Genomic DNA, 17,398 nt, shown 5'->3' on the forward strand with positions numbered 1-17,398 from the left:
CATATTATGCCAGTACTTTACCAGCTGCACTGGCTGCCAGTCCATTTCTGGCCCCGATTCAAAGTGCTGGTAGAAACATTTAAAGCCCTTAACAGCTTGAGGTCAGGCTATCTGAAGAATCGCCTCCTCCCATGTGTTCTTGCCCAGACCCTGAGAGCATCCTCAGATGCCATTCTCCGTGCGCCGCTGCCAAGGAAGTGAGGCAGGTCGCTGGCGTGAAGGGAGCCCTTTCTGCGGTGGCTCCCCAGCTGTGGATTGAGCTCCCTAGGGAGGTTTGCCTGGCCCCTAAGTTGTACTCCTCCTGGCACCAGGTGAAGACCTCTTTATTCTCCCCGTATTTCAGAGTTTCAGCTTCCTAGTGTTTCAGCTTCAGTGTTTTAAAACTGTATTGTAAAATCTCTGCATTGCTGAAAGGTTTCATTCTGGTTGTAGTGATCTGTTGTGGTTTCAAGCTTTCATATTTTGCGTTGTTTCATGCTGCGCTTTGTAGTTTTAATTTTTGGGACCCACCCAGAGAGCTTTGGCTATTGGGCAGTATAGAGATGGAATAAATAAAAAAATCAAAGTCTTCTAGCACTGGCATACGTAGTGAGCTGGTTTGTGAGCAGAAATTATCAACTTCATAGACCTGAGGGTGAGTTGTCCTGAGTATCACAGTAGGGTTGGGCGACTCTCCCAACCCCGTCCCCAGGTCAATTAGATTCCCAGGCTAAATGTTTCAAGCACCTTTTGGGTAAGGGAGAAGCCCCCCTACTCTTGTGAGTGTGTCAGCCGGTTGGTGTGAGAGAGGAGGGGAGAGGCATTGCTCATAGGTAGAAGGAGGCATCTAACAGAGATGGTTGTTAGATCCCGCTTGCTGGCTCCTTTGGTCGTGCTCTAAGGAGAAATAGGCAAGCAACCAGCCTAGAGAAAATTGTGCTCCTGGGACACTGACAGACATTCACAGTGCAAACTGCTTTGTCACCTGAAATTCTCCGCCATCCCTAGCCATAGGCAGCGATGGGAGGTGGTGTACTAAACTACACCACAGGCATGGACATCTCGGCCTGTCTGAATCTGAGCCCAGGCTCTCGGGAGCACAGGAGATATTTAATGCACTAAGCTTTTCAGGCACGGTGCAAGAGAGTTCCTGGAGCTGCCTTTCATTCCGATGTTTACATCATTGGTCTCCAAAGGAAAACAGGAAGGAAAACATCTCTTGAGCTTTGGCAAGACTCAGAATAGATCACTATGTTTTGATAATGATCAGAGCAAGCTTCACAGCTGCAACTTCATGGATTCTCTGAGTGCCTCGTGGTGAGGTGCAGAATTGGGGAAAAACATGTTTGAGAGAAGTCACACAGGCACCTCCATCTTCTGGTTGTCCAGGGGGAAAGGTGAGCCTGCCCTGGCCTGTATGCGAAATCTCACACAAAAGGGCCAAGATCAAGAACATCTCTTTGGATGTTTGCACAAATTCCCCCCAAATATGCATTTTAACTCACTAGCCTATGGGGAAAATGTGCATTTTTAGGCAGGGAGTGTTTTTTTTTTAATTGTGACTTTTTTTACAACAAAATTTGGACAACACAGTCGAAGGTTAGAAACATGGTTCCCCAAATCTGCGGAACCCACCCTCCAGGGGAAAAGCCCATCCGCTGGTAGGGTTCATAAAAATCTGAACTCATTTAGTTCTATTGCAGATTCCTCCAACATTCCTACTCACAAGTCTCTCTGCCAGCCTGTCAAAAAATGTTTTTAAAAAACAGCTGTGAAGGGGCAAGGAAGGATGGGACGTCATGATCATGAATCCAGGTTTGGGCAGTGGCCAGGGTCGAGGCTAGAGTACCAACTGCACCCATTCCAGAGATGTCAGATCTGGTCAAGGTGACACATGCCTAAGTTACACCCTGTTTGGGCTGCGGTAACATCCAGTATGTGGGGCTGCCTTTGGTAGAGACGGGTGAATGAGTGAGACTAGAGACTGCTCAGATCTTCCAAATATTTCATCATCGATCGTCACATTTCCTTTTCACAATGTCTGCTCACACTGCAGGAACAGGAAAATCGCACAAATCAAGCAGCAACTGAATGTGAAATGTGTACACATTTCCCAAACTTTGTACCCATTTCCTGATTTGTGAAACTTTCCTACATAGACTAAAGTGGGGCTGATTCAGTCTCCATGGAAATTTTCACAAATTGAACTGGGGAAGTTGCTCAAATTGAACATAAGCACACATCTGCCATTTGCAAACATTTTCGCCAGACGGGATTTCTGTCTGGAACCCAGGATCGGTTCAGAGCTCCACTGAAATCAGAGCTGCCAGCCTCCACTGGCAGCTGCCCCAAATCTCAGGCTGAGAATGTCAGGATCTAAAGTTTAAATGGCTCAGGACCAAAAACTGAGCACAAGACTACCCCATGTCAAATCTCTCTCTGTTCAGGAGACAGTCCCCTTCGAAAAAAAACAATTCCCTTCCATCAAATCATCATTTCTGTGGAGTAAATGAGTAATGACCATAGATGACAATGAGAAGCAAGGAAATGGAAGTACCAAATTAAACTCCTGCATTCTGTGAGAATAATTCTTAATGACAACAAGTGCATGAAACCGAATAATTCTTAATGACAACAAGCAGAGCAATCAGAATACACTAATGCCAGTAACAAACAAACATCCATTTAATGTCTTGCATTCAGGGTTTTCCATGTGCACGCAAGCTGCAAAATACTGGTACACTGCAGCTGTTAAGGGCCACTCCTTCAACAGATGCATTATTTGGACAATGTCAGTATGGTATAGTTCCAGCCTCAACACTACCTCAGATGCGGATGGCGGTCACTGGCAGAGTGAAAGCCCCAAGGCTCAGCTTTGCCTATCTCCTGTAACAGAAACACCGAAACTATGCAAATGAAGCTATAAGCACATCAAAAGGCTCTGATAACTAAGATCTCACCAAACCTGTATCTCCTCCAAACCTATGCCAAATATTCTCCCACAACTCTACTTCTATGGATCAGATCTCTCAGGATGTATACCAGTGTTTGGGAACATGTGGCCCTCCCGATAGCAGTGGACTGCACTGGACTGCACATTCAACAGCCCAAACTAGCCTAGCCCATGGGGAAAAATGATGGGTGTTGCAGTCCGAGAACATCAGGAGGGCTACATCTTCCCCATTCCTTATGCGCAAGAAGGTGCACACTACTTGGGGGAGTTTCCCAGCCAGGATTACCAGTGATCAAAGAACGAATGGTGGTTGCCATACAACAGAAGGATCTCCCCCTATTAGTACTTCCAATGAGCTCATCAGAACTGTGCATCATCATGTTCAGGAAGAACTAAATTATATTCAACAAATTGGTTAGTTATGAGCCCAGTTTGCAGAGAAAAATGAAATGTAAAGATAAGTTTAAGGTAACTAACTTTATTATTTGAAAGATTCCAAGTGTTACATCTTTGATCTTTTCAAAACTTCCTTAAATATTCTGTTCTTGGTGTCGACTCCAGGGATGCCCCTGTAACATCCTTGTTCTGGTCCATCCGTCATTTGATTCTTAAGGTTTACCAATGAGTGTATGTGACTCATTACAACATAGCATTGTCCATGGCAGAAGAGAGGTGTAGGCTGACAACCATCAGCCAGAGGAAAGCCATCCGAGCTAAGAACACAGAAGCAATTTCAGAGACATGGGGAACATTAGATCTTACAGACTGAGCCAGAAACTTCATCATTCTGCCATCGTGATGGAAGCACAATGATACGTCCATAGGTATAGCAAATGCAGCAGAGTTCTCATGCTCAAGGACTTCACTGACCTGCCAGTTCTCATTAGTGCATGGGTAAACATTGAGTAGCAGGTTAGTGAGTGGCTCCAGCAAGGTGCAGCCCAGTGTGCTCTTGAGCCATAGTGGCCTCATGGGTGTCAAGGATTTACAGCTGGCCATAGCTTGGAGGCGCATCTGACTGCACAGTGCTCATTGGACGGCAAAGTGACCCTTGCACTCTGAACACAAATGGATTGGGAGCTTGTGGCTTTGCAATCTTAAGGGGTGCATGCCAGGAAGCAATGCCTAGAGTACTGCTGTCCTTGCGAACGTCCTTCAGGAATTTCTTGCCCAGAATGGAGCCATCGGTGACAATGTTGCAGATGAAAATGGGAACCAAGAGTCGTGGTAGTGAAAACTTTCAGCCATGGCAGCAAAGAGTTGACAATTCACACTTGAAAAGGAAGGCGGCACAGTGCTCACAACCCTTAACACAGTTGCTGATATCAAACCTGTCGAGGTTGGTTTCAGGACGCAGGGCAAAAGGCGCAGTCTGCCTCCCGTGCCTGGTCTGCTTTCAGATGTTGATGGATGCATGGCTGGCCAGAGCTTTGTTGACTCCCAAAGGCAAGAGGCTGCCTGCATACGCAAGCTTCTTCAGTCAGGGGTGGAATCATCCTGGCTGGGCCACAAAGCTTCTTCTATAGGGCTGGAGGGATAGAACTGGTGCGGTGGCATGAGGTATGCTGGGACTCATGGTTCACCTACTGGTTGCTGTTACCAGTAAGCATTTGATGTCTAGGCATGGTAGTAATGTGTGGAGTACTGTATATAAAATAGGGATGTCAGAGAATTCCGCCACGGATCTCAGTGAGGCCGAATGCCAGTGCATTCAGCCCCCCGAACACCATGGCAGAACAGCTTGCCACCCCACCGCCCCACCGTGGATCCCCCCCAGGACGAGACTTACCTGGGGCGGATCTTCCAGGGGGTGGCAGTTCCAACGGCAGCTGCGGTGGCGGCTGGGGCAGCTGGTCTTCCGACCGGCTGCCGCCGCCGCCATTTCCACTGTTGTAAAAAAAGAAAAAGAAAAAGAAACCGACGTGATAGGTTACATAAATCTTTACGTAGCCTATCATGGCTGGGTGGGTTTAAAAAATAAAACTGCGTACGCAATTGTTGTTGGCTACGGCCGCCGCCATTTGCGTTCCTTCTTTTTGCCGTCTTAATCTACATAAATATTTACGTAGACTGTGATGGCGAAATTAAAGGGGAACGCAAGTAGAATAGCAGGCGCTATTTGCATCCCTTTTTGATTCACTGTTTTAGCCTACGTAAATCTTTACGTAGATTTCAGCCACTGCTACTGAATGGCCGCTGGAGCTGCTGCAGATGGCGGTCACTGGCAGAGGCTCAGCTTTGCCTGTCTCCTGTAACAGAAACACTGAAACTGTGCAACTGAAGAGATAAGCACATCAAAAGGCTCTGTTAGAATCTAGAATAGAATAGAATAGAATAGAATAGAATAGAATAGTTCTTGTTAACTAAGTTGTTAACTAAGATCTCAACTTTACTTCTATGGATCAGATGCTCCAGTTAGTTTTGAACATTATATGCTCCTTTGTATTCAGATCAGGTCTCAGCACAATAATGTAGCGCTTGGGAAGAAAGATGCAGCCCAACAGCCCAGCACTGGAGGCCAAGATCGAGAAGACCTGCACGGCCACCATGTATTTCCCCTTGGTGCTCAGGTAGGAGGGCACAAAGAACAGCCACACACTGCTGAAGACCAGCATGCGGAAGGTGATCAGTTTGGCTTCACTGAAGGCCCCAGGCAGCTTCCTGGTGAGGAAAGCCACCGTGAAGCAGATGGCAGCCAGGAAGCCCATGTAGCCAAGGGCAGTACAGAACATGACAACAGATCCTTCGTTGCATTGCAGGATGTTCTCTCCAGGCTGGGAGTGCATGTCAGAGTCAGGGAATGGGGCAGAGCTCCCCAGCCAGATGGTGCAGATGACAACTTGGACACCAGAACAAGAACTGACAATGGAGTTTGCAAGACTCTTCCCCAGCCATCTCTTCACTTGGTTCCCTGGTTTTGTGGCCAGGAAAGCCAACACCACCATGATGGTTTTGGCCAACACCGCAGAAACGGCAACTGAGAAGATGATGTTGAAGACTGTTTGACAGAGAAGGCAAGTCACTTTCCTTGGCCGGCCAATGAACAGGAAGGAGGACAAGAAGGAAAGCATGATGAAGATGAGGAGAATGTAGGACAGGTCTCGGTTGTTGGCCTTGATTATTGGAGTTTCTTGGTATTTCATGAAGATTCCTAATACGAAGCCTGTGGATAAGGACAAGAATAGAGCAAAGGAAATCATTTATTTATTTATTTATTTATTTATTTATTTACCTCCCAATAGCTGAAGCTCTCTGGGCGGTTCACAAAAACTAAAACCAAACAACACACAATAAAACAATTTAAAATATATAGAACATTAAAACCACAATATAACAATACAACCACAATAAAACCTAGCAGCAGTACAGGAGTTTAAAATACAGATTTAAAACAGCAAAGATAAAAATTTACAAAGCTAAAATGCCTGGGAAAATAAAAAGGCCTTCACCTGGCACCGAAAGCAGTACAATGTAGGCGCCAGGCGAACCTCACTAGGGAGCTCATTCCGGAGCCGGGGTGCCACAGAAGAAAAAGCCCTCCTCCTAGTAGCCACCCGCCTCACTTCCTTTGGCAGGGGCTCACGGAGAAGGGCCGCTGATGATGATCTTAAGGTCTGGGCAGGCACATATGGGAGGAGGCAATCCTTCAGGTAACCTGGCCCCAAGCCGTTAAGGGCTTTGAATGTTAACACCAGCACTTTGAATCGGGCCCGGAAATGGACCGGCAGCCAGTGCAGCTGGAAAAGTACTGGCGTAATATGAGCTCGCAGGCCAGTCCCTGTTAACAATCTTGCTGCCCTATTTTGCACCAGCTGAAGTTTCCGGACCATTTTCAAAGGCAGCCCCACGTATAACGCATTGCAGTAATCCAGACGAGAAGTTATCAGAGCATGGATAACTGTAGCTAGGCTATCTCTGTCCAGATAAGGGCGTAGTTGGTATACCAGCCTAAGCTGATAAAGCGTGCTCCGTGCCACTGAGTTCACCTGTGCCTCAAGTGACAGTTCTGGATCCAAGACCACCCCCAAACTACGAACCTGATCCTTTAGGGTGAGTGCAACCCCCTCCAGAAAGGGTTGAATATCACCTAGCCGGGGAGACGAACCACCCACTAACAGTACCTCCGTCTTGTCTGGATTGAGTTTCAGTTTATTAGCCCTCATCCAGTCCATTACCGTGCTCAGGCACTGGTTTAGAACAGCCACTGCCTCACCTGGGTTTGATGAAAAAGAGAGGTAGAGCTGGGTGTCATCCGCATATTGATGGCACCTCAGCCCACACCTCCGGATAACCTCCCCCAGCGGTTTCATGTAGATGTTAAACAGCATGGGGGATAAAATAGAGCCCTGTGGAACCCCATGGCATAATTGCCATGGCACAGAGCAATAATCCCCCAGCACCACCTTCTGGAATCGGCCATCCAAGTAGGAGCGGAACCACTGTAGTGCAGTGCCTCCAACTCCCAACCCAGACAACCTATCCAGAAGGATACCATGGTCGATGGTATCGAAAGCCGCTGAGAGGTCCAGGAGAATCAACAGGGTCGCACTTCCCCTGTCCCTCTCCCGGCAGAGGTCATCCCACATGGCGACCAAGGCAGTTTCCGTTCCAAAACCAGGCCTGAAGCCCGATTGACATGGATCTAGATAATCCGTTTCATTCAAGAGTGCCTGGAGCTGTCCTACAACCACCCGCTCAAGCACCTTGCCCAGGAAGGGGATGTTGGCCACTGGCCTATAACTGTTAACATCCTCTGGGTCCAGGATAGGCTTTTTCAGGAGTGGTCTAATTACTGCCTCTTTTAAAGCAGCAGGCACCACTCCCTCTCTCAAGGAGGAATTGACAACCTCCTGGACCCAGCCGGACAACCCCTCCTTGTTTGATTTAATAAGCCTTGAAGGGCAAGGGTCAAGCACACAAGTGGTCGATCAGACTTGGCCAAGCACCTTGTCCGCATCCTCAGGCCTCAGTAACTGAAACTCATCCAATAAAACTGGACCAGACGGTGCTCTGAACGCCTCTACCAATGGCACTGCATTAATGGTGGTGTCCAATTCATGACGAATCTGAGCGACTTTATCCTCAAAGTGCCGCGCAAACTCGTCACAGCATGCTACCGAGGGTTCCACCGTCTCTCTCCCTGGCCCAGAATGTAACAGGCCGCGAACCACTCGGAAAAGCTCTGCCGGACGACACTGAGAAGATGCAATGCTGGTGGAAAAGAACTGCCTCTTTGCCACCCTCACCGCCACAGAGTAGGCTCGATAGTCGGCTCTTACCTGTGTTCAGTCAGACTCAGCACGAGTTTTCCTCCACCTGCGTTCTAGCTGTCTGCCCTCTTGCTTCATTGCCCTCAGCTCAGGTGTATACCAAGGAGCTGGCCGGGCTCTGCTCAGAGGGAGAGGGCGCTTGGGTGCGATCATGTCAACCGCCCGAGTCATCTCTGCATTCCACAGAGCGACCTGGGCTTCAACAGGAGCACCAGCCATACCAGCAGGAAAATCCCCCAGAGCCCTCTGGAGTCCATCGGAATCCATTAATCTCCGGGGGTGGACCATTTTAATAGGTCTCCCACCCTTGCAGAGGGGAAAGGCCGCCAGGAGTCTAAACCTCAGCAGGAAGTGATCTGACCATGACAAAGGGACAGATGTTAATTCCTCCACTTTCAGATCACCATCCTCCTGCCCAGTCGAGAAAACCAGATCAAGCGTGTGTCCTTTTATATGCGTTGGGCCAATGACATGTTGGGACAGCCCCACGGTTGTCATGGCGGCCATGAAGTCCTGAGCCGCCCCGGATACAGCAGCCTCGGCATGGAAGTTGAGATCCCCCAGGACCATCATCCTAGGGGTCCTCAACACCAAGTCCAAGACCACCTCCGTCAGCTCAGGCAGGGAGTCCGATGGGCAGCGGGGTGGGCGGTACACCAACAGAATCCCTAATCTGTCCCGGGTACCCAACACAAGGTACAGACACTCAAGATCTGCACTCGAATGAGCAGGAAGCCTGGAGAGGGAGATTGAATTCCTATAGACCACGGCAACCCCCCCTCTCCGACCCTCAAGTCGGTGTTGGTGCTGCACCGAGTACCCAGGAGGGCACAGCTGGCAGAGAGTGACCCCTCCCAGTTCCCCCACCCAGGTCTCAGTAATACATGCCAGGTCAGCCCCCTCATCCACAATCAAATCATGGATGAGGGAGGACTTATTTTGGGCCGACCTGGCATTCAGCAGCAGCACCACCAGACCCGAGGGCAGACTGGTAAGGCTGCCAGGAACCATCAGGTTGGGGGAAGAACCAGAAGAGGGGACAGCTGTAAGGTGTCTAGCCCCTCTTCTCCTCAGCTGGCCTGTTAATCCCCCAACACCATACCTCCCCCTGCCCGTGACCACAGTTATGGTGGCACCTCCCCCACCCCCTGAGTTGCCCAATAGTCCTCCCAGGTACATATTAAAATATTAAGATATAAAATATACAACAGTTTAAAAGAATATAAAAGAGATAAAAGAGAACAGCAGCTAAGAAGGAGCAGATAGTCCACGTTTGCCCCTTCCCCTTGTCTTTAAAGCTGCTGCCCTCTGCTGCTGCTGCTATTTGCTGCTGGTGTTGTGGCTACTGGTGTCTCTGGAGAGGCAGGTGGGTGGATCTTCAGGTCCTACGCTACTCCAAGTGTGACACTAAGTGCCTCTGGCAGCCCCGCCTTAAGTACCTGTGGGCGGGGGCAGAAGCAGGCTTAGGATCCACCCGGTGCAGCTGCTGGCTGGTCCTCCTTCCCCCGGCTCCTTCCCGAGCAGCCTCTTGCAGCCCCGCCTTAAGTACCTGTGGGTGGGGGCAGAAGCAGGCTCAGGCTTAGGATCCACCCGGTGCAGCCTGATCAGGACAATCCCCAAAGGTTCTTCATAGGTGAGGAAGGATAGCTCCTTGGGGACACATTGATCTCTGTCCTTGTTTGGATGCTGATCTTCCGGACACTTCATGCAATGGTCGGCATCTGAGAAGACGGAGAGTGAGTTCAGCAGGATTTACGTCAACTGTACCTCCAGAAAAAATGTGCAGTTGGGCAGGGAGAGAGAGAAACATTCCCTCACAGAGGACCTGTTTTGTGACCAGACCAGTCTATAGACTCATCACCAGGCGAGGACCTTTGTAGTCGAAGGGCCAGGAAAGGTACCATAATATCTCTGCTGGACATTACAGAGTGGTTGTCAGTCAGATAAGAACAGAGAAGAGTGGGCTAGATGGATTGATGTACTGACTTGGAATAAACACAGCTCCCTACCTGGTTTAAATATGGAAAAGTGAGGGTATTAATCCTAAGGTTGTTCGGGGTAAGGGAGTGTCTGTGAGGTTATCCTGTTCTTATCTTCATAATAATCCTGTAAGGCATGTAAAGCTACCTGGTAGCTGAGTGGCTTGTGATTTATGTATTTACTCAACTTATGCCCCACCTTTCTACCAGAAGACGGTGCTCAAGGGACTCCTGGTTATGTTTGAAATCAGGAGTAGTAAACTTCCATAAAGCTTTCTTATTTGTTAATCAAGTTTTACTAAAGAGGTTTAAAAAAACCAGAAGACTGAATCAGCATTTGGCAGGGGAGTACTCTGATCATCGGAAAGTGGGGGTTGCACCATTTTCACATCCCCTTTTCTGTCAGGGACCCCCTGCTTTCCTGCCACAGGATCATAGCACAGTGCAGACAATTCTTTGCAGATAATGGAGAAAGGCCCACCATGTCTGTACATGCTGCCCTGTCCCAATCATGGAAAAAGCAGAGTGGTTTTTTTTTTTGCAGGGGGGGGGGCATGATTTGTACCAGGAACAGTGTACATTAAGCTTCCCCCCTCCTTTGCACCCAAGAGATTCACTCCCATCATCTTTTCTTTCCACTCACTTCATGGGATTAATGGTGGAGATTAAAAATAAACTGAAGCCAAGTAGGGGTCAGAGTTCCAAAAGTCTTTAGCATCTGTTCCAAAGGTGTATGAATATTTAATGTGTTAATTAAAATGTTTTTGAGACTGCACATCAGAACAATGATCACAACGATGTACAAACCAGAAGAATAAAACCCTGTAGAAGAAGAGCAAATAATAACAAATAAAATTAGCATTCAGTCGAATGGGACAAGTCTTCATTAAAATCACTCTATGTACTAGAACGGCATTATGTAGGGATTATTCGGCCCCCCGAAATCTGTCACGGACCGAAGGCCCCCTCCACACAAAAGACATGCGAAACAGAGCACTTACCTGCTCCCGTCCGCGCTGCTTTGCGAATGGCAGTCGTCCTGCAGCAGCCATTTGCTACCTCCTCTTCAAGCCCTGATATTTCCCCCCTGTCGTTATTGGCTAGGTAAATATTTATGTAGCCTATCTCGGTTTGCATACTGCTGAAGCCTAGCTTGTAGGATTTTGAGCATCACCTTGCTGGCATGTGAAATGAGCGCAATTGTGCAGTAGTTTGAACACTCTTTGGCATTGCCTTTCTTTGGAATTGGAATGTAAACTGACCTTTTCCAGGCTTGCGGCCATTGCTGAGTGTTCCAAATTTGTTGGCATATTCAATGCAGCACTTTAACAGCATCATCTTTTAGGATTTTAAATAGCTCAGCTGGAATACTGTCATCTCTGCTGGCTTTGTTGTTAGTCATGCTTCCTAAGGCCCACTTGAATTCACTCTCTAGGATGTCCGGCGCAAGTTCAGTGACTGCACTATCATGGCTATCATGGCTATCAGGGACATTCAGACCTTTCCTGTATAGTTCTTCAGTGTATTTTTTCCATCTCTCCTTAATCTCATCTGCTTCTGTTAGGTCCCTGCCTTCTTTGTCCTTTATCATGCCCGTCTTTGCACAAAAGGTTCCCTTGAGATCTCCCATTTTCTTGAAGAGATCTCTAGTCTATCTCATTCTGTTGTTTTCCTCGATTTCTTTGCATTGTTTATTTCAGAAGGCTTTCTTGTCTCTCCTTGCTATTCTCTGGAACTCTGCATTCAGTTGGATATATCTTACCCTTCTCTCTTGCTTTTCGCTTCCCTTCTTTCCTCAGCTACTTGTAAAGCCTCATCAGACAGCCACTTGGCTGTCTTGCACTTCTTTTTCTTTGGGATGGATTTCGTTGCTGCCTCCTGAACAATGTTACGGACCTCCATCCATAGTTCCTCAGGCACTCTGTCTATCAGGTCTAATCCCTTAAATCTATTTCCTCACCTCCACTGTATATTCATAAGGGATATGATTTAGGTCATACCTGAATGGTTTAGTGGTTTTCCCTATGTTCTTCAATTTAAGCCAAAATTTTGCAACAAGTAGCTCATGATCTGAGCCACAGTCAGCTCCAGGTCTTGTTTTTACTGACAGTGTAGAGCTTCTCCATCTTTGGCTGCAAAGGACATAATCAATCTGATTTCGATATTGACCATCTGGTGATGTCCATGTGTAGAGTCGCCTCTTGTGCTAATGGAAAAGAGTGTTTGCTATGATCAGCGTGTTCTCTTGGCAAAACTCTATTAGCTTTTGTCCTGCTTCATTTTGTACACCAAGGCCATGCCTGCCTGTTATCCCGGTGATTTCTTGACTTCCTACTTTAGCATTCCAATCCCCGATGATGAAAAGGACATCTTTTTTTGGTGTTAGTTCTAGAAGGTGTCGTAGGTCTTCATAGAACCGATCAACCTCAGCTTCTTCAGCATCAGTGGTTGGGGCATAGACTTGAATTACTGTGATGTTGAATGGTTTGCCTTGGATTCGTACTGAGATCATTCTATCATTTTTAAGTTTGTACCCCAGTACTGCTTTTCCCACCCTTTTGTTGACTATGAGTGCTACTCCATTTCTTCTAAGGGATTCTTGCCCACAGAAGTAGATATGGTGGTCACCTGAATTAAATTCGCCCATGCCTGTACATTTTAGTTCGCTGATGCCCAAGATGTCGATGTTCAATCTTGCCATCTCATGTTTGACCACATCCAGCTTACCTTGATTCATTGATCTGACATTCCAGGTTCCTAGACAATATTGTTCTTTACAGCATCAGATTTTCTTTTCACCACCAGACACATCCACAGCTGAGTGTCCCTTCGGCTTTGGCCCAGCCACTTCACTCTTTCTGGCGCTACTTGGAAATACCCTCTGCTCTTCCCCAGTAGTATATTGGACACCTTCCGACCTGAGGGGCTCATCTTCCGGCGTCATCTCTTTTAGCCTTGTGATACGTTCCATGGGGTTTTCTTGGCAAGAATACTGGAGTGGGTTGCCATTTCCTTCTCCAGTGGACCACATTTTGTCAGAACTCTCTGCCATGACCTGTCCATCTTGGGTGGCCCTGCACGGCATAGTTTATGGTTTCACTGATTTACGCAAGCCCCTTCACCACAAGAAGGTAGTGATCCATGAAGGGGATCACGGCTCAATACAGGGACGCAAATGGCAGGGGCAATGACAGCTGCCATTTGCGTCTCTGCAGGGCTGCCCAGCAGCCAGATGTCTGGTGGCGGGGTGCCGGAGCTGGCCAGCAGCTCCGTGGCTTGGCAGCAGAGCGGAGCAGGCCGGGCAAGATTCCGGGGGGAGGGACCAAGCGCCTCCCCCCCATTGAGGATTCCGGCGGGAGGGAAGGGGCATCTCCCCTCCACCATGAATGCCTATCAGTAGAGCAAGGTAAGGGACTCATACATCCCTAGCATCATGACATATTTTAGACTGAGCAGTAGTGAATGGCCCATGACCATAAGGGATTCCCATGATGTTTTACACTAGGAGCAACAGTCATTTAAGAAGCCTTCTCCTCTTACCTACTCATGGAATGTTTTGCTAAAGGTGTTTATGAGAAAAAAAGAGAGAAGTAAAATAGGGCTGTGAGATATGTATTCGGCATATTTAAGGAGTTGCCCTAGGGAACTCCCATTCTTCTGATCTTGCCTAGGGATGTACGAAAGTCACTTACCTTTACGCAGCTTGGCTTCGCGGTTGGGGGGGAGGCACTTTGCTTCTTCCCCCTAAGTTCAGGCAAGGGGGGGGAGGCGTCCCACCTCGCTCGGCCGAAATTCAGGCCAGGGAGAAGTGCCCCATCTCCCCAGCCACGAAACAAAAAGTGAAAAAAAAAACCTGTGATAGGCTACGTAATGATTAACGATTATATAAATGGGATAGGGGAGATAGTAGGGATGTACGGAAGTCACTTACCTTTTCACAGCTTGGATTCATGGGGGGGGGAGGCGCTCTGTCCCTCCCCCCGGAATCCTCCATGGGCCGGCTCCAGGGCCGTCGGCAGCTGGAGTTCCGGCCGTGGACGGGCTGCTGCGGATGCAAATGGGGGCCGCCATAGAGGCCGCCATTTGCATCCTGTGAAGCTGCTGTGATAGGCTACCTAAATATTTACGTAGCCTATCACGGCAAGCCAAAAACGAAGTGTACGCAAATGGCCATTTGTGTTTCTTTCCCCCCCCCGCCATTTTAGCCTACACAAATATTTACGTCAGCTATTAAGGTGGGAAAAAAAGAAATGCAAATAGCGCCCACTACGCTATTTGCATTCCCCTTTTTTTCGCTGTGACAGCCTACGTAAATATTTACGTAGGCTAAAACGGCGAAAAAGGGGGAACCCAAATGGCAGCCGCCACAGCCGCAGCAATTTGCGTACACTGTTTTGTTCTGAGTTTTTTTGACCTGGCATGATAGGCTTCGTAAATACTTACGTAGCCTATCTCGGTTAACGACGGGACCCCATATGTATCCCTGCGGAGCCCATTATAGTCTACGTAAATATTTACGTATCCCATTATGGTGAGAAAAAGGGATGCAATACGAATACAAGGGATGTATACGTGTTGCAGAACTCAGAGTCAGAGAGACCACGGAGTGAAGGAAAAAGAGATTCTTTATTTAACGCGCGGGCTTAAGGCTGGAATCATTTCCAAAGAGCCAGAAGCCCCGAAATACATCAGCACATTGTTTTTATAGACATTGTGACACATATGAAATGGCTCCTCCTCCCCCTCCCGTGTGGGGTTGCAGTCCTCATCGTTTCTTCTCCTAGCACCATTGTTTATAATACAAGAACTGGGTTATAGGGTAGCCATGATAAGGAGAGAACAGAAGAGAACAGCAGAGAACAAGATATACAATTGTATGACCTTTGACAAGATAAGGAATTCCTGTGTCTCGTCAGCTTACAACAATATATTCAAGGGAGAAAGAGCTCAGCAAGAACATGAAGCATGAGACTGCATGAGGCTACTTAGTCTGACCCCCGATATGGCTGCTACATGCCCCCCTTAAATGCATAATGTCATTACAATTATAGCATTTCTGATAACCATACAAAGCTTTTTGTGACATACATATTACTTAGCCTCTTGTTGGGCTATTAGAGCATAGAGGGCAGCAGTTTTACCAGCTGAGACATAAAACAGATTGATTAAACAGTGCATAAGACAAGGAACACAGAGACATAACAGAATTTTTATGAACAACACTGGTAGAATTAGGATGAACAATGCTTCAAGCCAGCTAAGATCTGGAAGCCAAGGGGTTAACTAATTGAGCTAATTGTTTTGTCTTATTGTTTTGTTAGCTACTATATTGTGCAGCTTGTTGATCTGTTTATCTACAGCATTGCCATTATCAGTTAAGTTAAAACAACAGAGCTTTTGGTGTGTCTCACAACTTAAATGATGAAGAAGGAAGAGGTAATTTATACCAGCTCTATTTTCTAGAACTGCACTTTTTAGATCACGCAACTTTTTATTTAACAATGACAATGCTCGAGAGGTGGCATTTATGATTTTTGGTTAAGCTGCAAGCTAACTGGTTTATCTCCAGACCATCAGCCAAGGCTAAACCTGGAACCCCAACCAGTAACATTGCTAAGGCCAATTTTTCTGAGTCAGAATAAAACTGCACATGACTATTACAATTTTTAGTTAGTTGGAGTGCTCGAGGCTGCCGTCGATGGATTTTCTCGGGCCACAGGGGAAGAATTGGCACCAGTTCAATTGGCGGCTGAGGCAACATGGGTGGTTATTAGACAAGTTGGCAGGAATGAATGACCAAGTGTGGGAACTACATGTCTAAAACCATCCATGAGGCAAAAGTATGTGGGCATCATTAAAAGATATGTTTTGAATTTTATTACAGTGGAAGGTGGCCAGGGATAGCTTTATATTTTCTGGAAATTTTTTGACAATTAAGCATTCGTGCACATGTAGTATTTGTTTCAGCAACGATGGGGGTGCGTAGAGTGAACTCTGTAGGGGGTAGGATCTTTGCAACCACGCCCCAATTAGCATTTTGGGAATAAGTTAAACTTACACCATAAACTCTTAACATGGTATCTTTTTGAATTTTCCCAGGATGTCTACAGACAGGTATTAAGCAAGAGCTAATAAGCCTGTTTGCAGGTATACCTCTTGGCAAACAAAAATGTTTTACTCTCGTGATGTTAGCCAGGTGAAGCCAGTAATTATCAGGAAATCGCTGGGACAAACTTCTCTTTTTAGGGGCAGACCCCCCTTTGTGCACCTTATTAAGGAAACACAATGCAACACTACTAACACTACAACACGCATGTTTGATCTTCTTTGGGATCTGACCGTACGCCGGGCAGCTATTCACCTGGCAAGCTGCAGTAGGGTCTAGTCCCCTTCTTCAGTTCTCCAGTTGCAGGTCTGACCGTACGCAGGGGGACAGTCTCCCAGTGTGTCCACAGTAAGGTCTAGCCTGAGTCTTCTTACTGCTTTTTCAGAATGATTTTTAAAGGATTTTCAGGATTTCTGTTTACAGTCTACTCTCCCCCTCTCGCTCTCTTGACTCATGTCCAATGTATCCAGGGTTTAACTCTAGCTGCTTTCATAGCTGCGGGGGTGGAAAGTATGACAGGTTTCAGTCCTCTCCATCTGGGAGTCAAAGGGTTATTTTTCCCTCTTTAACTCATACTTTAACTCTTGGTTGGAAAGGATGAACTTCTGTGATGGGAATGGCTTATTTTCTAAGACAAAGCAACGCTGGGCTTGAAGAACTTTGCTCAGTGTTTGGACTTCTTGTTTAAGGCTAACATTTGCTTGCTTTTGATGCCGCTCTAGTGGCAATTATGAAGTCAATGTCACGGCCCCTCTCAAGCTGTCTTCCTCTTCGCCCATTCTGGCCCCTTTGGTTTTCTCTTTTGTGTATTTGATTTATTTTATTTGGGCATTCATGCCACTAATGTCTATCTTGTCCACACTGGGAGCACAGGAGATTTTTATTCACCATGTTTTTCAGGCACGGTGCAGGAGGGTTCCTGGAGCTGCCTTTCATTCTGATGTTTACGTCATTGGTCTCCAAGGAAAACAGGAAGCAAAACATCTCTTGAGCTTTGGCAAGACTCAGAATAGATCACTATGTTTTGGATAATGATCAGGGGAAGCTTCACAGCTGCAACTTCATGGATTCTCTGAGTGCCTCGAGGTGAGCTGAAGAACTGGGGAAAAAC

Source organism: Heloderma suspectum, chromosome 2, assembly GCF_057233095.1.
Source record: "Heloderma suspectum isolate Gila_16-S chromosome 2, 16-S_ref, whole genome shotgun sequence".
Classification (NCBI taxonomy): domain Eukaryota; kingdom Metazoa; phylum Chordata; class Lepidosauria; order Squamata; family Helodermatidae; genus Heloderma; species Heloderma suspectum.